At 53.2% G+C, this 21,386-nt stretch overlaps 1 protein-coding gene and 1 pseudogene across 6 annotated transcripts in view; both read right to left on the bottom strand.

Annotated features, from left to right (window-relative positions):
* Positions 1 to 21,386, bottom strand: part of AGPAT3 (1-acylglycerol-3-phosphate O-acyltransferase 3) — a 70,539-nt gene that overhangs the window by 36,192 nt on the left and 12,961 nt on the right. Inside the window, exon 2 of one of the 6 annotated variants that reach the window (XM_059686647.1) lies at positions 20,227 to 20,288. The exons of 1 other annotated variant lie outside the window; for it this stretch is intronic. The gene's annotated coding sequence lies outside the window, so the exon portion shown is untranslated. Of the gene's footprint in view, positions 1 to 2,401; positions 2,544 to 9,232; positions 9,415 to 12,421; positions 12,581 to 20,226; positions 20,289 to 21,386 lie in introns of those variants that run through there. 4 more of the 6 variants (XM_059686646.1, XM_059686644.1, XM_059686650.1 and 1 more) reach the window with 4 other exon arrangements.
* Positions 14,449 to 16,423, bottom strand: LOC132229126 (large ribosomal subunit protein uL1-like; annotated as a pseudogene).

Raw genomic sequence — 21,386 nt, 5'->3', positions numbered from 1 at the left:
ACAGGGTGACACGTCAGTAGACATGTCTGTAGCATGTCCCAGCATGCACGCTGGTCACTGTCCATATGTGTCAGCTCATCCACTCTCACCACCCCTCAGAGGAGGGGGCACACTTATGAGCTTCATGTTACAGACCTGAAACTGAGGCACAGAGAGGTGAGGCACTAGCCCAGAGTCACAGAGCAAGCAAATAGCGGGATCAGGACACAGGCTTCCATGAACAGGAACTAGGTCCTAAACAGCCTCAGAGCAAAATCCAATCAAATGCCCTGCAAACAGCCACTCATCCCTCCGCTCAGAGGCAGAGAAGGTCTGAGCCTCGCAGCCGGAGAGGGGCCTGCTGGGTTGTGAAGGGAGGAGGAACGACCTGGGGAGGAGGGAGGAAGGATAAAAGCAGCAGCTTTTGTTCGCTGCCTTCTAACCAGGTCTGAACGGATGGGGGTGGTGAGTGAGGAACTCCAAAGACCCCCTGTTCACCGGGGAGACGGAGACGCTGTGGCCACTCACTGGCGTAGACTGGCTGCCCGTTCTGTGACCGAATGAAACATTTCTAGCAAAAACACCCCAACTCTTGAACTCTGTGTTTTTAAAAGGACTTTGTAAAGCCCTGGCCAGTGTAGCTCAGTTGGTTAGAGCATCGTCCCATACACCAAAAGGTGGCAGGTTCCATTCCCAGTTAGGGCACATACCCACCCAGGTTGTGGGTTCGGTCCCCAGTTGGGGCATATGCAGGAGGCAACCAATTGATGTTTCTCTCTCTCTAAGATCAATTTTTTTAAAAAGAATGATTTTGTAAAGAATGAGATTTTGTGCGTTAGCAGAAAGTAATAGATTCTTGCTACAAAACTTTCAAACCATGCAGAAGTACGTGGTCAAAAGAGGAACCTTCGCCACCACCCCCACAGGCTGCCGCGGGGCCTGGGGTCTGTTCCTGATGCAGGTGGCAATGTTGTTTGGCTATAACTTGATTTCCTCCCACAATGCTCGCTCTCTGCTGTGGGCCGAATATTTGTGCCCGCTCCCCAAATTCATCTGTTGAAACCAAATGCCCCACGTGGAGGTATTGGAGGAGGGGCCTCTGGGAGGTGACTTAGGTCATGAGGGTGGAGCCCCCATGAACGGATTAGTGTCCTTATAAGGAAACCCCAGAGAGTGCCGTCACTCTCCCACCCGTGAGGACCCAGCAAGAAGGCACTGTCTATGAGCCAGGACGCAGGCCTCTCCAGGCACCTGTGCCTTGATCTGGGACTTCCAGCCTCAGGAACTATGAGAAATCAATGTCTGTTTCTTTAAAGCCGCCAACCTATGGCGTTGTGTTATAACAGCCTGCACAGACTCAGACCTCCACCAGGAAAGCCTGCTGGGTCAGTGCAAGCCTCGTCTTTCTGGGAGAGGGAGGAGTGAATAGGAGCACATGACCGGGTTCAAATCCTGGCCTCCCCAACACCAGGCTGTGTGACCTGGAGAAAGGACTGAGCCTCTCTGAGCCTCCACTTCCTCCTCTATAGAGTGGGGGTACTTCCTTCACCACCAGGTTACGAGAGTTAAATGAGTGAGTTGTGAAATGCACTAGACCAGGGACTAGTTATCATCAGCATCACTGCCCTCTGTCATTCTTGTTAAACTGGCTGCGAGCATTTCAATGTAGGAACGTATTAAAAGGCAGGTACCCGTTCTCCTGCCCAGGACATGCAGACCATCGAGTGCCCAGCCTGTGGTGTGACGATGTGACGGCGCCATCGCCTCGGGGCTCCTGGGCGAGGACCGAGGGGCCTGCGGTGGCCCCGCTCTTTGGGCACTTGCCTGTGTCCGGCTGGAATCCACTTCTGCTCTAGCCTCAGTAGCCTCTCGCTCGGGTGGAGTTTGCTCCCCCGTCCCATCGGGAGTCCTGCAGGGTGACTGCGTAACCATGGAGAAGCCTCGGGGCTCCCCCCACGCCATCCTGCCTGCCGGCCTGCTCTGTGGGATGCAGTCACCACCCTTCTCCCGGGACATGAGCACATGCATGGGGCCATGGGAGTTACTGCCCAGGCTGGGCGAGTTCCTTCTCCACGGAAGCTCCTGCCGGTTCCCACAGGTGGACTGTCTCCTGGTCACCTGGTCCTTTTAAGCCTCAAGGATTTGGATGGTGTGTGAGGTCCTGAGGGATCAGCCTGTGATGCCCGGGCCGCCCACACCTGGCCTTTGTCGCTGGGCATGGCGCGGGGGGAGGGGTGCTGGGGTGGCCGGTATTATGGTCCTGACCTGTACCTTGCTAATGACACTTCGACCTTTTCCTGAGAGGAGGCAAGCTATTTTTTTTAACCTTACAGAAAAAAGCAGAGACAGAAAAAGTAAAGAGAAACATAAACTACGGCCAACAACCGAAACCACACCTTTGCAGGCTCCACAGTGGCATTACCTGGAGGGCCGAGGCCAGCTGCCACCCTGCGCTCCCAGGTCCTGTCCAGCTCCTTGCCCTTCCTCCGGCTCCTCTCCTCTCTGCACGGCCACCTCCACCTCAGGGCGGGCTCCCCACCTGCTCAGCCCGGCTCCTCCAACCTTAAAGAACTGAAAGCTGAGCCAGTCGTCAGACCGGCTGCTGGGGTTGGGCACAGCCCAGATCTTTCCCGCCTCCCCCACGGCTCCCAGCGGGCGCCAGCATGAGCTGCACCTTGCTTTGAAGGGACAAGGGTGTGAGACCAGGGCTCTGAAGTGTGGCCTGAAAAACAAGGTCTCTCCACCTCCCCTCTAAAAAAGACGGTCGCTACCACGCAGATTTACAAAATGTAATTCACCGAAAGGCCTCAACGCACAGGAGACTTTTCAGATGCTGGCTTCCAACCTGGCTCTCTGCGGTGTCAGCCTGAACACCTGGGATTAGCCTGTGTCTGGTTTTCCTGATAGAAATTTCTTTAGATTTCAAAATAAAAAGTTTCAAAAGGAAATATAAGTTTAATTTTTCTCCTCAGACAAATTTCCTCCTAAGCAATAAAGCAGACCTAGCAAGAAAAAATACCGAAGAGAAGCCAAGCCTTCCCCTGAATCATGGATATGACATCCAACCTCTGCTGCTGCTTTAGTGACAGGTTAGTGCCGACCCGAGTTGTGCCCACAGACCCGGAAAGGTGTGTTTGGCCAGTCGTCGTTTTCACGGCACCTGCCAACAAGGTTACGCTGAGTCCCTGGCGGGCATAGCAGACGCCCCAACAACCAAAGGGTGTCCCCCGGGCTGCCGACTACCATGAGCGACTCAGTCCCATGCTCAGAGCCCCCGGTTACAAAAGCCTCATGGATTTTATCTTGGGAAATGGGGATGCATTATTTCTATGATCTTTAAAAAAGAATGTGATCAGCCCTAACCGGTTTGGCTCAGTGGATAGAGCATCGGCCTGCGGACTGAAAGGTCCCAGGTTCAATTCCGGTCAAGGGCATGTACCTTGGTTGTGGGCACATCCCCAGTAGGGAGTGTGCAGGAGGTAGCTCTCTCATCGATGTTTCTAACTCTCTCTCTCTCCCTTCCTCTCTGTAAAAAAAATAAAATATATATATTTTTAAAAAGAGTGCTATCAGAAAAGCCCCTCAGGCCTCCAGTGGTGGACACCAGTCCCGAGCTTCCTGGTCTGACCAGCTGGGCTAGTTTCTGGCCCCTCCCCTGTGGAGGCGGGCAGAGACAGTGCTGTGAGAGCTGAGAGGGGACTGACTGCTCCCCAGGGCCCAGGGGTCCTGCCGTTTGCCAGGCACCCCATCTCCCTGCGAGTGGTGAGTGCCTCTCGGGGCCTTCTCACTCCAGCAGCCCTGGCCCAGGACTCAAGATGCAGACGAAATGCTGCCGCACAGGGGGAAGTGCCCATCACCAGGGGGCATGGCCATGTGCACCTCCCATTTGGGGGGAAAAGGAGAAAGTGCAGCCCAAGCTAGTGGTGCATCTGGGAGCAGAATGCAGACCTGCTCTTGGCATGAAATCCCTCTGCTTTCACCTGCACAGCTTCCAGGAGACAAATGCCACGGGGAGCAGCACCGGAACGAGGTGGGAGGGGGGCGACGAGAAGGGCCAGCCAGTGTGCTCTCCTGTGTGGAGAAGGCAGAGCACGGGCTACTTTAGGAAGAAGACACTGGGCCATTCTCAAGGCACAGCAAGTCCCAGCGGCGGCTGCTGGGCCTTCTGGGGGCGGGTCACCTGGGCACTGCACCCACGGCCCCCCTCACAGTCTTGCCTGCAGGGGTCAGGCAGCCCTGGAGTCTGCCAAGCCCGGCAACATCCACAGCCTAGTCCTTACACATGCCATGTGCCTGGATCAACAAAAAATGTCCCCACAAATCCTGTCGACCTGCACAAACCAGCTGTGAACAGGGGGGCTTGAGAGACGCACATCAGCGACACTGGCAGCCTCACCCTCCCAACACTCGACCACGGCCACCTCCTCCTGTGCCACCCATGGGCTCTTGGGAGGAACACCCCGTGGAGCTGACTCGGCTCGTCCACCTTCCCAGGGCACCAGGCGGCCAGGAACCCTCCCTCCGGGACCTTCCCACCCATCTGTGCTCAGAAGGTGTCTTCACCAACGAGTGTGCACCCACTGTAAGCGGCCCACATCCAGCCCTCCAGCTCCTGCTCAGGCCCCTTGACCATGGTGTCTGCTGGTCTGTGGACGAGTCATGACAGCCTGGGTTAAACTTGCTTTACCACTGGGAGGTCGCACCTGGCCCTCCAGCCATCTCTGGATAGCCGCTGCTCACCCACTGCCCACTGAGCACTGGGTGGTCTGCTGTCAGCCCCTCCTTGCCAGGCCCCCGGGCCCCCATCCTGTGACCCTCCTGCCGGAGGACCCCAGGCCAATCCCACGCTGCAGGGGAGGTGCAGTTACTATGCCTGGTGGGAACGCCCTCTAACCCTGGGGCTTAGATCAGGAAGCCGCGTGGATGCACATGTAAGACGTGTTCTTCAACAGATCAGTGAATAGCTGACATTTTTACCTCCCCTGGTTCCAAACCAGACAGGACATGGGCTGGTTTAGTAGCCCCGACTCACAGTCACGTTTGCCCCGCAGTGACCTGTCTCATCCCTGGCCCTCTGAGCACCTTAAACAACATGTTTTCCAGCACCTTCCCAAAGGGCAGCCCAATCGAGTCTCACCTGGAGAGATCCCATTCTGACACAGACTTCGTGTGGTCTTCATGTGGGACTTCGAGGGCGACCCTGACCTTGGCTGAGAGCTCGGTGCAGTTTTCCTGAATCCTCTCTCCCATCATGGGCAGCTGGCTCCACCTGGCCAGCTGAGGCCTGCAGTCCAGACCCAGGACAAGACCGCGCCTGGGCAGACACACGCTGACCACAGCAGAGGTGGCCCCAGGCCCCCACCCCCGCGCCCGGCTCTGCTGCCTGAGACCACTGGACACAGGTTCTAAGATCCCTCCCTGCACCAGCTTCTCTGGTGCCCTGGTGGGACAGTGCCCATCAGTGCGCTCTCGTGGGAGCTCACCTTGACAGACAAGGGAAGACACACCGTTTATGGTTTTCTGTACCCATTCCCACCACAGGCCCTGGCAGTAACAGTAACCAACATCTGTGAAACGAACAGTTGGGTGGGTGTCTAGTCAAATGCTGAGTCATTACGGGGCGAGTCTTTGCCCCTCATCCCAATCCTCGCTGTCCTCAAACCGGGCAGGGTGCAGCAATACCGCCAGCTCCGCCACAGGTGCGCATCCTCTCTCTCACCAGCAGGTCCCTCAGGTGGGAGCCGGGTATACAACTTAATTCACCAGGAAACCTTTCCACCTCCTGCCACGTGTGCCGAGGTGGGGCCTGTGCCAAGCCCTCTGGACCCCTGGCCTGGCCACCTGTCCATCCACTCCGGCATCACATGGGGCTGCTGGGCAGGGCCAGGTTCTCACCCTGCGCAACACTCCCCGCACCTAATCGACAGGAACTAAACCACTAGCAAGACCACAGAGAACTCCTCGCTCTCAAATGCCTGGGTGCTGATTTCGTAGCATAAAACCCATCACATGTAGGAAGCTGCTGGTTCAAGTTCATTGTCACGCAGGTGTGGTCCCTGTGCATGGCCTGTTCTCAGAGCCCCATGCCCGAGCCTACCTCGGGCACCGATCCTGCCACACGCCCTGAACGTGTGCTCACCTGCGGAACTGCCTCCTCCTGCCCCTTGCGTTTTAACCTGATGATAATCCCGAAAGAAACCGCTGCTCAACCCAACACAGACCAAATGCCATCAGGTCCACATGCAGCCAACAGTGAGGAGTCAAGGCCATGTTCTGGTCACCTGTCATCTGGGCTTTTCAGTCCATCAGTTCCCATGTGTTTAACTCTCGGCACCCCTCGGCTTGGCCCTCTGCTCTCAAGGGCTCACCAGCCACTCGGGACAGTGGCATTGACACGGGACGGTTGGCTCTGTCATTCCAGTTAGTCACATGACATCAGTGGCAGACAAAAGCATTGGCTCACCCTGGCTGGGAGATACTATGGACTCAGAAATCATCTGTCGAAATCCTGACAGACAGCAATGTTGAGGTGGAGGCCCTAGAAATGACTGTAAGGCAGACGCCAACAAGATGTCTTATTCACCCAGTCCTGCCTTTGCTTTGTGGGTGAAAAGGGGGTTCTATGTGAAGTATTCTCACCAGATGATCTGATCATAAATTCCTAGCTGGGCAGCTCATGGGGGGCAGCCCTGCCCAGGCCTATAACTTCTTTAGCGGAAGGTTTTACGCCCGCCCAGTCCATTGTTATCCTGCATCTAGGTTAACACACCTTTGAAAAACCGAAAGCAATAACCCTGGAAGGGAGTGTTAACCCTCAAGGGAGTACAAGCTTGCCCTAGCCGGCTTTGCTCAATGATTAATGCCTGTGGGCTAAAGGGTTGCAGGCTCGATCCCTGGCCCTGGTTGTGGTGCGTGCCGAGAAGCAACCAATTGGTGTCTCTTATGTCGATGTTTCTCTCCCTGTCTCTCCCCCTCCCTTTCACTCTCTCTAAAAAAATCAATGGAAAAGAAACCCTCAGATGAGGATTAACAACAACAGAGAGAGAGAGAGAGAGAGAGAGAGAGAGAGAGAGAGAGAGAGAAAATCTTGTTAACTGTACTGTAACCCAATCCCTGCCCCGCTTTCCCCCACCTTCATGTAATCTCTCGATTTCAAATGTATGTAAGAAGCTGCAAAATCGCAGAGCTTTTGAGATCTTGTTCCCTGGCCTATGTCATCAGTTTGGCTCAAATAAACTCTTACAAAAATTTCTCTACAGGTTTGGACGTTTCTTATATTGACAGTTGAGCTCAGACTGGAGAAGGACAGACGCCAGCCAGCGGGACCTCCCACGTGTTAGAGGGACAGATGCCCTCCCAGGCAAGCAAGGTGGAGGGTCCGGGATAAGTAACTCACCCACCCACTCTTCTGTGGCCAGAGCTTAGGGAGAGTCGGACCCACAGAGAGTGCAGATTCGGACGGAGACAGTGGGGTCTGAGATGCGCGGCCCTCAACTCCCACTCTCTCTCTCCCACCCTCCACTCGGTGCCTCGCTCCATCGGGGAGGTCGGGGGTTCTGCTGGAGAGCAGCCCTGCCCTTACCTGTGAGCGTCCTGGGCCAGACCTGCAGGGCGGCTCCCTCACTGGAGGTGGCCCAGCTCTTATCCTGCCATCAGCCCCTCCCCGTCGGGGAGGCAGGATCTGTAGGGGGGCAGGAGCTCACCAGTTTTCCTTTTCTCTTTTTTCGAATTAAAGAGTCACATTTATTGCAAATCCGGGACTATGAGGGGGCATCTCCCAAATCTCATAGTGATAAGATGGCCACGACACCAGATTTATAGGCAAAGATCACAAATGTATTGATTACATCCCAAGGTTTGGAATGAGGAACCTGGTTTGCAAAAAAGCAGTTTACAGAAGCAGAAGCAGTTTTACTTAAGCATGTTATCTAAATTATAGTTTTGGGTCTCCGGATCACTGGGTCATCAGGGACACGTTAACTGGAGCCCTCTGACCTTGGGATAACTGTGCTGTTCTTCCCAGGTAAAGGAAAATGCACTTTCTAAGACCAGTATGACCACAACCAATGGGATAATTTATATAATCCAGAAAATCAAAATAACGTTTCTATTGTTAAACAAAACAAACAAGTACAGAAACCAAACAGCAGGGTTAAAGTTAAACTATAGTTTCTACCTGAGATGATTGCTACCATACTTCATTCCCCACTGGTTTTATGCACATGAGTCAAATCTTGGACTCATCCTTATTAGTTAGGGGATTGTACTGCCCCCCAACTACAAGTAGTTTGACCGAATTAATTTTTTCTAAACTGCCAGCTTAGCACATTTAGTTTTCTACCAGTTTTCCTTTTCACCCCGAGTTAAAATCTCTGCTCACCAGGATGGTGAGAGCAGCCAGGAGCGTGGGTGGCCTGGGGCAACTGCTGCGGGGTCCAGGGGAAAGTGCCCAGCTGCCCACGTCCGGGGGTGGGCCCCACTCCAGGCGGGGGAGCACTTAGGGAGAGGTCCTGCTCGAGGCAGTGGCTGTCGACTTTTTTTACTTTCACAGAGACTGAAAGCCAGGACCCGACCAGCCCCCACACCGAAAACCAGAAATGCAGGGCAACAGTTGCAGAACAGCCAATGTGTGCCAAGTGCAGCGAAAAGGGAAGAACGGAGAAATGGAGAAGATGCCTTCTTTTTATCACATCCAGGTCAAAGGTCAAGGATACACCTGATTTTTGGAGTACTGACTACCCTGAGAAGTGGTAGGAAGGAGATGGCTGCTACAGGGGTTCAGAATGAGCACCCCAAAATATGCTTCTGTGGTCTGTAGGTTGTTTTGAGCCAAAGACAACCAAGATCCTATGGGCTCAAGAGAAACTTCTGTCCCTACCCCCACCAGCCTAGAAGAATTGAATTAGGGGCCTTGTACTTAATAAGAGATGATCAGAGATCACCTTTTTTGGCCTCTCTATAGGGCGGCACAAACTAATTACTGAACATCTGCTCTTCTCGTCATCCTGCAATGGCCCGCTGCGGCCCCCAGGAACCTTGCCTCACCCCTAACTCAGAATGTCTTACATCCCTCACTGTCCCTGTCTGCCTCGGAACCTCTCGTGCATGTGGGGTTCCATGTGGACATATGTATTCAATTTGGCCATTTTCTAGGGCTAATCTGTCTCATGTGGATTTGATTATTAGACCAGCCAGCAGGACCTTGAGGGGAGAGGAAAGTGCTCCCCCCACACACTGCCAGTGCAAAACTCACTGTCCCCCACTTCATACCAACAGGATGGACACGCTGTCAGGCAGACGCAGGCTCAGCGAAGGGTAAGGTCCCAGCACCCTGCAGCTGGGACAGCCACGTCGGCCAAGGAGATGGCGGTAAAAGCCTCTGGGTGGAGCTCTTCCAAAGGAAACAGCCCAGCTGGGCCCTTCTCCCCCTCCAGCCTGGAATGCAGGTGAAATGGCAAGGCTGGAGCAGCCTTTCTGAAGCCACAAGTCATAACCAAGAGGACAGAGCTGCAGGCTGACAGGGACATCAGAGGGGGCCTGGGTGCCTGTGGCTGTGCGGAGCTGTTGCCCGGCCCTGGGCTGTCTCGGTGTTGGCGGGAGAGGGGAGACTGGCCTGCACTGATTTGCTGCCCACATGGGCTGAACCTGCTCCTAACACATGCAGAACTCTACGGCAAAGGAGTATTTAATAGTAGATCCTGGAGTCAATGAAAACTACCTGAGCTGTTCCTGACTTCCGCTGCACCCGTTCCACCCCAGTGTCTCCGCTGAGCTTCCGACCACAGAGGGTGAGGAGGCTGCACCCAGCAGTGCCGTCCCAGTGGTCCCCACCCGCCTTCTGCAATGGATCCTGCTCTCCTGGCCTCTCCTCTTACACCAGCTGTTTTTCCCGGGAGCACACCCTCCTGTAAGCATCAGGAAGAGAAGCAGAGGCCGGATGGGAACAGACACTCTCACCAACCAGAGCCTGGCCTAGCCGTGCGCAGAGCACCCCGGGGCCCAGGTCATGCTGACCACAGACAGGCTCCTCCGGACGCACCCGAGGGCTGGGCTCTGCCCCCAGCACCCTGCCCACTGGCCACATGAGATCCCCCCTCACCCAAGGTTTGCGGGCAGCGGGGTTCAGCTGACCACTGTCCTCACCTGATTCATGGCTGACACCTGTCCTCTCACTTGATTGAGGGCAGCCTCCCTGCAGGAGCGCTCTGTCCCGGGAGGAGCCCTTTCCTATGTCCCTCTCATAGCACTTGCATATGTTTTTAATTTTTTTTTAATTTCTTTACTGGTTAAGGTATTACAAATGGGTCCTCATTTCCCATGTTTTCAATTTTAAAGAGGCAAACAAAGCAGCGTCTCAAACGCACAGCACCCATCACTGAGATGGAACATTTGCCATAACTGCTTCAGATCTGTCTTTAAAGAAACAAAACCCTGTGTGCGTGGCGTGTGGTGTGAATATGGTGTGTGTGTGAAGTGTGCGCCTGTGCTGTGGGTATAAATAGCGTCTTGGACACATGACTAGGTGTGGGAACCCTGCTCTAGCCGCCTCCTGGACCTGCCCCGGAGCTAGACATTTCCTCAGCCCCCTTGGGCCCCTGAATCCAGGGCCACCCTTCACATCCATCTCTCCCTAGAGCAGGAGCCTCCTGCCCAGCCTCCAGCCTTTGGTCACGGGTCACATGACCGGGGCCCTGCAGGCTCGGAACCTCTCGCCATGTGCCTTCCGCTGTGAGGCCGTCCTGCCATCCTGGTGGGAAGTAGGACGAGGCACACGTCCCTCCCCTCTTCCTAGTCAGACCTGGCTCTGCCTCCCCTGTTCCTGCAGGCGTGGGGGCAGGTCCGCAAACCCCGAGGAGGTGCAGCCCCTCCGCCCAGCATCCGGAGGGCGGTGCGGCCAGCCAGGGGCCTTGGCCAAAGGCCAGGCAGAGAGACATCTCAAAAGTCCGGCTACACACTGAGGCTAAGAGCCCACAGCTGGCCAGCGCCTGGGCGCTGTCGAGCCATTTGTCCCCGAGGTGACTGTCGTGCTGCCAAGCAGCAGCATAAGGTTTAAGGCAGACACAAACTCCAAAGGACGACTCTGCGTGAAGAGCCCTGCTGGGGACCAATCGGGGGACGAGTGTGCGCCTCCCAGTGCTGCCTCTGTCAGTCACACACATGTGTGCACACATGCAGCACATGCAGGCACATACACAGACGCACATGTACACACATATCCCACAGACTCCCATACGCACACTCAACCTGCCAGCAAGCCTGTCTGCTCTCTGCCACTGTGTCACCAGCCCCATCACCTCTCCTGACTTCCACTCTTGTCCCATGGGGAAGCCAGAGTTCTCTCCACCCAGTGGGGATCATGCCAAGGCCGGCCCACGCCCCAGTGACCCCATGTGCCTTCCACTGAACAGAACCAAGGACAGAAGCCACCCCCTCATGTCTGCTAAGCCAGGCGCCCTGGCCTCCTGGGCCTGCCCCCTACACTCCCCAGCCCTCACCAGCCTCACTGCGCCTGCCCGCCTGCCTGCCAAGCTGGCTGGTGCTGGGTATTTGCTCCCTGCCATACCCTGTGAGGGTCGTCTGCTCCCCACCAGCACCCACACTGCCCATCACGCTGCACAGCCCCACGCAGATCCCTCAGCACAGTTCATCTGGCATCTCCAGTGTATATGTTCATTACTGTCACCTCGCCTCCCCAGCTGCCCACTAAATGTAGCCCTCAGGGCTCTATATATGCATGAAGAACAAATGACTTCACACATGCTTCCTGCCAGTCTGTGTGAGGTCTAACGGTGGTCACCTCTGCCCCCAACACCAAATGGGGCGCTGGCACTGGGGGGGGGGGGGAGCCCCAACTAAGTGAGTAATTATTAAACAAGGTCTACGCTACCTGACGGCATAGCTGACCTCCTGGGGGCCGCGCAGAGGGGCCTGGGAAGCCCACGTAATGGCGACCCAGGTCCTCTCCTCACCAACAAACCACAGTGGACCCCAAGGCTCCCAACCTAAAGATCCAACCTTGCAGCAACCACAGAAACAGGTTCACTTCTGTCTTTAGTCACAGCTTTTTGGGTTCCAAAGTACTGAATGCCATGGTTCTTCATAAGCAACTTGGCGTCTGAAGAACGTGTTGCTAGTTCTGAGGCTTTCCCGGCGGCACGTACGACCTAAGTACCCACACCAGAGAACACACACATAAGCGACTCCCCCCGCATACACCCTCGTGGTCCGCAATACCCCCTCCCGCTGCCCACCGGTTCCTGCTCCTCACCTAGACCATGGGATTAAGAATTTTAACTTCCAACAGGAAATCTTCGTTAGACAGCATTTACTCCAAATGAAGAAGCCTAGATCCTCACAATAACCTATCCAGTATCTGTTAAGCCTTCACAAAAACAGCATCAAAATACAGAGAAATTGGTAAAAAGATGTCCTGACACCGTACCTACCGCTGATCTCATGGGGTATCCTCTATGGCTCGTCCACACTGAGGCTGGGAGGGCACACCCACCTTGCCAGCCCCGACCAGGTCCCCAGACTCCAGAGCTCAGGGTCTCCTCAAGAAATGAGCCCTCGCCTGGACGGTTTGGCTCGGTGGATAGAGCGTCGGCCCACAGACAGAAGGGTCCCGGGTTTGATTCCCGTCAAGGGCACATGCCCAGGTTTCGGGCTCGATCGCCAGTCGGGGGGCGTGCAGGAGGCAGCCGATCAATGATTTTCTCTCATCCTCGACGTTTCTATCTCTTTCTCCCTCTCCCTTTCTCTCTGAAATCAATAAAAATATATTAAAGGAAAGAAAGAAAAGAAAAGAAATGAGCCCTCACCCTGGACAGTCAACTCAGAGAGTCAGCAGTGTGGAGCTAATTACTCATTAACGAAGGACAGCCATCAACCCCTAGTTTTATTACTAACTGAAAACTTGTCAAAGGCACCGATCACCGACTGCTGCAAAACTCTCCCTGACTTTGATAAAGTCCAATGTCTATCAAGTTCTTAGTGTCACCTGAGCTGGGACAAAACCAGCAGCTCATTGCCCTCTCAGCCCAGGTCTCACCCTCAGGCAGGGAGGCGTGCAACACACACACACACACACACACACACACACACACACACACACGGACGTGAGTCCACAGCACACCTGCCAGCCAGTCCAGGAAGCTGCCTCAGGAAGGGTCCCCACGCTCAAGGGTGTGGGCGGGTGATGATGGTTATCAGCGTGGACTTGACAAGCGCCAGCGGCCTGCCACATCAGAGCTGTGTGCCACTGGGAACGGAGGCATGGCCACGCGCTCCGGGCGGGCGGAGGCGGAAAGTGCTGAGCGGCCACACAGAGCAGCACAGCCTGGTCCCCACGTGTCCTGTGGTTTGCTCCACAGTCACTTCTTCAGGGTCCAGGGCCCCCATGAGGGCCACGGCAGGGACTCCATCAGAGCACAGGGGTGTCTCAGAAAGGAGGAGACTAAATCAAAGGGCTGGGCAACCAAACAGGATTGTGAACCTGACCCGGAGGCAAGAGGCCCTGGGGAGAGGAACAGCTGGGACACAGCAACAAGCGGCTCCATTTGCTGACAGTCCAGACCTCTGCCCACACGGAGCGGAGCGAGGGACACACCTGAGGCACCAAGAAGGCCCAGGGACGAACTGTGATGTGTGCACCTGGAGAAAGAAGCCTAAGCTGAGAGGGGCAGGGGGGAGGGAGGTGGGAGAGGAGCATGTCGCTTCAGAAGCAGGAGTGGGAACTGAGAGCAGAGTAACTGACAGGTGAGCAAGAAAGGCTCAGGCGTGTGGAGGTGCCAGAGCAGGTGCCCGGGGAGGCAGTGCCTTGGGAGGGCAGGTACAGGGTGCTTTACTGTCACGCTTAGTGCAGAAACAATAGACATTATCAAATAGAGGAAAGGACGGAACTAGTAACCGTTAAGACGAACCACGCACCTCCCCAGCTCTCAGGTCAACCACACCAAAACACAACACAACAACCGGGAAGGCGAAGAGCAGAGGCCACATGCACTGTGAGTGTGTTTGTGAATGGGAACACGTTTCATCTGTAACCCCCAACACACAATACCAGCAGCACAAATCAACACGGGGACCATGTCAATCACTTCAAATTGGCAGAGATCACCGACCAGCAAAGGGAGCTACTTCACAGAGAAATACCTTGACCAAAGCAAGCCAGCAAGGTCGAAAAGGATGACTAGATGTACATCGGGGAAATGTAAGTAAAAAGAGGTCCAAATGCTTAACATCAGAGAATAGAATATCCAGCCAAGTGACATTAAATGACAAAGCAGGAATATTTATAATGCTAGAACTAAAATTCTTAAAGATCTGATGGCTTAATACCTATGTACCAAGTAACACAGCAGCCAGCGTGTCATGAAGCAGAAACGAATCCCCGCAGCTGACCATGACAGACGCTGCCACGTCTCCATCAAGAACAAGGGGTCAGGAAGAAGAAGGGCTGTCCAGAGCAAGGTCGGTGCCGAGGCCTGAGGCACAGCCGATCTGCACTTGCTAAGAGGGAACACCCTTCTCCCCATCGCTCAGAAACATCCACAAACAGTGTCCAAATATATGAAGCAACAAAGAAGTTTTCAACACATTCCAAACAGTAACTATAATACAAACAATATGCTCTAGAAATTCATAACAGAATCAGAAAACCGAAAAGGCCTTCCCCCCTGAAATGTAAACATTCTCCTCTCAGATGTTCCTCTCCAGGGCAGTAGAAAATGTCTAGAAAACATAATGAAAGCAACAGCAGGGCTCTGAGGAAAATGAACTGCATTAAATACTTTAAAGTTTTAGAGATGAAAGCACGGAAATAAGAGAATGCATGGAAACAAAAAGTTGGAAGAAAATGACAAAGTAGCTAAAGGAATTAATAAAGGTAAAAGTAAAATATAGTGAGTTGGAAAAAAGCATTCTAATTAATTATAAATTTTTAAAAGATGGTTTCTTTTAAAAAAATCAATAAAACAGACCAGTCACCTATAACAATAAAAAAACTAATTAAAAAAAAAGAGAATAAAATGAATAAATTAAGAAAAGAGGGAATAAGCATCAAAAGAAAATATTACTTTAAATCGTGGAAGTGACTGCACATCTCTATGCAAATAAATTTGAAAACCTCGATCAAGTGTATACTTTTCTAGAGAAAAGAAATTTTAAAAAAAGGGATGTAGGAAGGATGGAGAGCCTGGGCAGACCTACTTTTGTAGAATTGAAAGAGCTATTTGTCATATCTGATGAAAGAGACCAAACCCAGATGACTTAACAAGAGGATTCCACCAATCCGGCACCAACAGGTCATCCTAACACTATTTAACCTTCTCCATGGTCTCCTAGACCAAGAAGGCAAGCTCCCAAGTGCCTTGTACAAAGCAAGTGTGACATGACGTTCGCAATGCGGCGGAGACTCAGCTAATCCATGTTCTCAGTGGGATGGGAGGGCCGCCAGGGGGTCTGGGAGTCCCCTGCCCCACCCCCCGCCCCAAGGCTGTGCTGGGTGAGGCAGGAGTTTCTTTGGGAACCTCAGCCACTGCTGACACGGATCCCTGCACCGTCCCCCATTAGGTCAGACATGAAAGAGGTTGATTACGTTGCAAAAATATAAACCAATGCCACTCTCCTCACTACATTGCTTTTCAGTTTTGAAAAAATATAGTTTCCTTTATTAAAAATGTGACTGATGTTGACGTGCAGTGGGCTTACTGCCTTTCTCTATGGTGGCAGCGTGGCTTACTCAGCTGTGCCGGAGTCCAGGCGCCGGGCTTGCCGTGGCTCCTGGTGTACAAAGCCCTCATGTTCTGCCACTTCTTTCTGAGCCGCGACACCAGGAAGGTGACAGCTAAGAGGATGCTGCACACGAGCTCCGCCCTGTCATCTTCACGTGGCCAACAGCCACTGCCCGACGCATCCTCTTCATCTGCATGTCACCTCATCGTTTCGGCCACCACGTTCTCCTCGTGGGTCAGCAAGGACAGGAACTGGTCCAGGCCTGGGCCCGGGACTCATGGGATCTGCTTGACCAGAGACTGAGGGCAAAAGACAGCACACTTCTTGGCCAGCTTCGTATGCTTTTTGAGTTTTTTCTTCAGCGCCTCATGTCCCTGTGAGGGGTGTACTGGTAAACGGCCTTGGCCTCAGCACAGGGCTGCTGGTCCCAGATCACATGTGGAGAAAGTGGGGCAGGCGTGGATTTCCGCCTGGCGGTGCCCAAGGAGCGTCTGTCCTTCTGAGGGTCACAGCTCTTCAAGCCGATCTGCAGCCTGACTGTCTGCAAAGACCTCCTGCGCTGGCGCTGCTTCCTGTGCGGGACTTCCCGCACCGCCTCATGCAGGGTATCCCGGAGACTTTGCTGCTCAGGGTCCCTCGCACGGCCAAAACCAGAAAGAGCTCCTGCTGCTATTTTAAATAAATTATTAATGACTTTTAAATGTTCTTGGTGTTAGTTTCTAAAATAGTATATACATCAACATCGGGGTTTCTCCACATGGCACTACTGACATTTGGACCAGATACTTTGTGGTGGGGCTGCCCCGCGCACTGTCAGATATTAGAAGCATTCCTGGCTTCTACCCTAGAGGCAAACAGAAACACCACCACCACCACCACCACGTTTACCAACCAAAAACATGTCCTGGCACTGCCAAGTGTAAAGGGATCAAAGGTTTGAGAACCACTGCTCTTCACTTATGAATATAAATGTAAAAATTCCTTTAAAAATTAGCAAACAGAACCTAATAGCATATTAAAAAAATAACACATGAAGACCAAGAAGGGTTTGTTCCATGAATGCAACCATGATTTTATGGTAGGAAATCTATTAATAAAATTCATTCTATTTCTTTAAGAAAAATGCTGATCAGGTAATTTAGCAAAATCCAACCTGACTTTCTGATAAAAACACCCCATAAAGTGGAGGCAATTTAAAAGATTATAGACACTCATTATATGCTTCCCCTGAAGGCGACACACCCACTACGGACTCCCCTGTAAGGTAATAACCTCTCCACCCCAAAGTCAGCATTTCCTGAATGAGAAACAATCAAGGCATTCCAGGAAACAGCAGGAGCCACACAAAATGCCCATTACTGAACCCATCGCAGGCAAGAATATAGATGGAATACTCACAATAAATATATATTAGCAGACTGATTCTAGCCATGCAGTTTAAAAAAAAAAATCATGACCGCTCTAGCTGGCTTGGCTCAGTGGACAGAGTGTCAGCCTGTGGACTGAAGGGTCCTGGGTTGATTCAGGTCAAGAGCACATGCTGGGTTGCAGGCTCAATTCCCAGTAGGGGGCGTGCAGGAGGTAGCCGATCAATGATTTTTGTCATCACTGATGTTTCTCTCTCTCTCCCCCTCTCCCTTCCTCTCTGAAATCAATGAAAATATATTTTTTAAAAATACTCCAAGATTTTAAAAAATAAAATAAAATCATGACCAAATTTTGTTTATATCAGGACACAGAAACAGTTTACTACAGAAAACCAATTAATCTAATTATTGGCAATAAGAGAAAACAAGCCTATTTCACTGGATTCAGAAAAGGCGGACGGGAGGTGCAATGCCACTCATACTTAAGAATGACCATCGAGAGAGACTCCATCCCAACATCGAGAACTTACTGCGGCCACAGTGAAAGACAAGTAAAGAATAAGAGACATGGAGATTGCACAACCTTTGTCATTGGTACATGAGATGATCGTCTACACAGGAGATCCAAGGAGTTCTTGAGGCAATTTCGGAAAATGGAGAGCTGCAGGAGATGGTGGCCAGAACATGGACAGCGCTCCGCCCGCGGCAGTGCCTTCCCTCCTGCCAGGGCTGCCAGCTGCCCGCACGCCTCCCTGACAGACGCCCACTTTGGAAGATAATGAAGAGAGCAAGTGGCACTAAAACTGAGAAGGGGCCACACACGCGTGACACTCACTCCTGTGCCAGGCCCGCAGGGTGCCCTCCCTCCAACGTCTGGGGCCGGACCATCCCCCCCGGCTCAGCCCTGTGTTTCTATGGACTCACCTCTTCACTTCAGTTCACGTGGAAGCGAGTAGGAGCACAGCTCAGGCAATACCAAGCGCCGAGTCAAGAAGGCGGCCAAGACAACTCAGGCTGCACGTGACGCGGCCACCAGATAGATGCATGTGATGTGGCCCCCGATGCCCTTCCCCACAGTCCTCTGTTCCAGCCAGAACCCCCGACACAGAGCCAAACCGACGGCACACCAGGTCCTGGTGCGCCCAGGCACGGCCACTCCGGAGGAGCGCTTCAGTTTTTAGTTCTAGTCCCCAAGAGATAAGGAGCTGCCAGGCAGGCGGTGTCTGTGAGACAAGACGGCGCCCGCCACAGTGGCCTCTGCCTGGTGTTAGACGCCTGGAGGCAGGCAGCCCTGCCCAGGAGCACTGGTGACCCGGACAGCGACGGCATGTGAACCTGTGTGCACACAGCCCTTTACGCATTCCAGCAGGAGAATGCAGGGTGGGAGGTACCAGAAAGCAGACGCCCCTTCCTGGGAAAGGAACCTGGTCCAGGAAGCTGATTTCAGTCTCCAATCTCCCCAAACTCCATCCTTCTGGGGAGGTCCAGCTGCTGACCAGTGAGTGACCCTGGGCCCCTCTAGCCCAGCAACAACCCGTGGCGGGGGACACACGCCTGCTGTGCACGGTGCAATGCGCCTCCCGGCGTCACCCACAGCCCCTGCAGCTCTGCACCCCTGGGCCCCAGTACCCCCCGCAGTTGTGAGGGAGAGAATCCCCTCAGCCCCAAGCATCCTCCAGTCACTGCAGGTGATAATCGACAGGAAAAGAAAGTAGTGCATTGAGAGCTCAACCCTAGGATACAATGTAACTGTGATTTTCTTCTTTACACAATAGCAGCTCTCAACAACTTAACAAGTGAAACCCTATGCTGAGTATTAAATCAATGATGAGCAAAGAAAGCACATACACTTTTGATTCAGAATGTCAGAGTCTACAGCCATACCACGCCCACGATATGGCCAGAGTGTTGGAGACGAGGCTTGTGTCATATTTATGGTAACAGTTACTAAACAGGCACTCATAAGAAAAGACTTAATTCTAAAGTGACACTAAAAGTAATTTTAACTTGAAAAGGAAGGCAGTACTGCAGTGCTCAGTTCATATATTTAAGCAACATTATTTTAAACAAGCCAAGACTTCAAATACAAAAAGTATGAGATTGGCATGGGGTTGTATCAACTTACTCATATCCCAAAAACTGTTTGTTTTTACCAAATAGTAGCTATCAGCGCACAGTTCGTTGTAATCATTACACAGGAGCTTAAACATCCTGCTTGAGGACTGGGAACTATTAATTAAATGTGCAAACTTCTAGACATGGTGGCTGGGACCCGCTCTTTGCAGACAACACTTTAAAAGACAGGTGACTTCAGGCCCAGAGAAGAAATGGCAGGAGGCCATCTGGTGGAGGCATGATTAACAGAAAGGAACCTGTCGCTCACTGACCTAACACTAGTAGATCTCAAGACTGTGCGGGTGCAGGAGGGCGGTGGTCAGCCTGGAGCCAGGATACAGAGGACAGAAGAGGGGGTGCGGGTAACTGGAGGCCACTCTGTGGGATGGGCCTGAGGACTCTGATGACTGGGTACCCCCATGCCCACCCCGATTCAGTGCTCTCCGCCAGAGCTCCCAGGGGAGCGCCCTAAGAGCTGACTGCCCCATGGAGAACTGGGCCTCCTGGCAAACATGCCCACAGACCTCGGGGTCACGTCACCCCTGGACATCTAAATGAACAGCCATGTCTGTCTCAAAGAGTCTCTCAATCTTCAGGATCTGCTAACAAAAGCCAGGTCCAGCTCTGCGGGGTGATGCCCACTGCTGCTCCCCCGCAGACACACTGGAACCCAGCAGCATCTTTAGCCTGGCCCCCCAGGAAAGAACAGAAGGGGAGACCCCATACCTGAACTTTCTCATTTCGCTTTTGGATAAATGGGAACTGATTAACAAATACCTAAGAAAACTTCAAAGCACATACCCCTTTAAGAAATCAATCAACATGCACTAAGGCCCAACTGTGCTCCACAAGGTCCCTTCAATGTCACTGAGGCTAACTCAGAGAGCCCGGCTCTCCAGGCAGATGGACTTCTGGGTCTGCCAGCAAGCGCTGTGCCCAGATCACGAGGGCGGGGCCCACTCCAGGGCCGTTCCGGGGAACAGAAACACACACACACACACAAGCTCGGGTGCCTCCTCTCCTACCTTACCGAGGCTCGGGGTCAGCACAGCCAGGGAAGCAATCGTCCTGAGAGGTTCTCACCTTGAGGGCCTAAAAGCGAAAGGCACAAACACACGCAGGAAAAACACACGGGGACCAAACCCCTGCACATCAGGGGAGCTGACCACCGGGAATGAACTTTATTTCCCCGCGAACTGCATACTCCCCCACCTTCAGCAAACACCGAGGCCATGGCCCATTCGGGGCCTTTCTGAGCCGTGACTTCCCACTGCCTGATCGGGAGGCCCCGCAGATGGCTCACAAATGAACACACCCCAGGAAGGACCACAAAGCACTTCCACCTCCCCGCAGGCCCTCAGGAGCAGCTGAAGCTGGGCTCCTCCCGCCACGCGCCACGGAGCCAAGCAGCCCCCAGGCCTCTGCCCTCCCTCGGGATGCCAGGATCTGTCCTTCCCGGCACAGCAGTGCTGCCCGACCTCGTTCGCACTCTGGCTCCCTCCCATACCCGACAAACCCTGCACACCGGGCTCCCCTCCAGAACAGCCAGCCTCCTCTCCCTCCAGCACGACCTTAGGCTGTGACCAACGAAGCCAAACCCCAGGGCCACTGGCCAATCTTATTCCTTGTTTTTGTCTGCTTTAAGTTGTGGTAAAATATACATAAAATTCACATTTTAATCACTTGTAATATATGTTTATATTGATTTCAGAGAGAGAGAGGGAGAGGGAGAAACATCAATGATGAGAGAGAATCACTGATCAGCTGCCTCCTGCAAGCCCCCAACTGGGGATCCAGCCTGCAACCTGAGCATGTGCCCCGACCGGGAATTGAACCCTGACCTCCCGGTTCAGAGGTCAACGCTCAACCACTGAGCCATCCCGGCCAGGCCATTTTAATCATTTTTAAGTGCACAGCTCAGTGGCATTAAGCACAGTCACACTGTTGTACAACCATCCACATCATCCATCACCAGAACTTTCCACCTTCCCCAGCTGCAACCCTCTCCTCATTAAACACTAACTGCCCCTGCCCCAGCCGCTGGCACCCAGCATCCTACTTTCTGCCCCTATGGGTCTGACTGCTCTAAGCATCTCATATATGTGGAATCATAGCCTTCGACCTTTTGTGACTGGCTTATTTCACTCAGTATGATGTCCTCCAGGTTCATCCATGTCATAAGCATGTTTG

Source organism: Myotis daubentonii, chromosome 3 (assembly GCF_963259705.1).
Source record: "Myotis daubentonii chromosome 3, mMyoDau2.1, whole genome shotgun sequence".
Lineage (NCBI taxonomy): Eukaryota > Metazoa > Chordata > Mammalia > Chiroptera > Vespertilionidae > Myotis > Myotis daubentonii.
The sequence above is the reverse complement of the archived record's forward strand: the minus strand, read 5'-3'. Positions and strand labels throughout refer to the sequence as shown.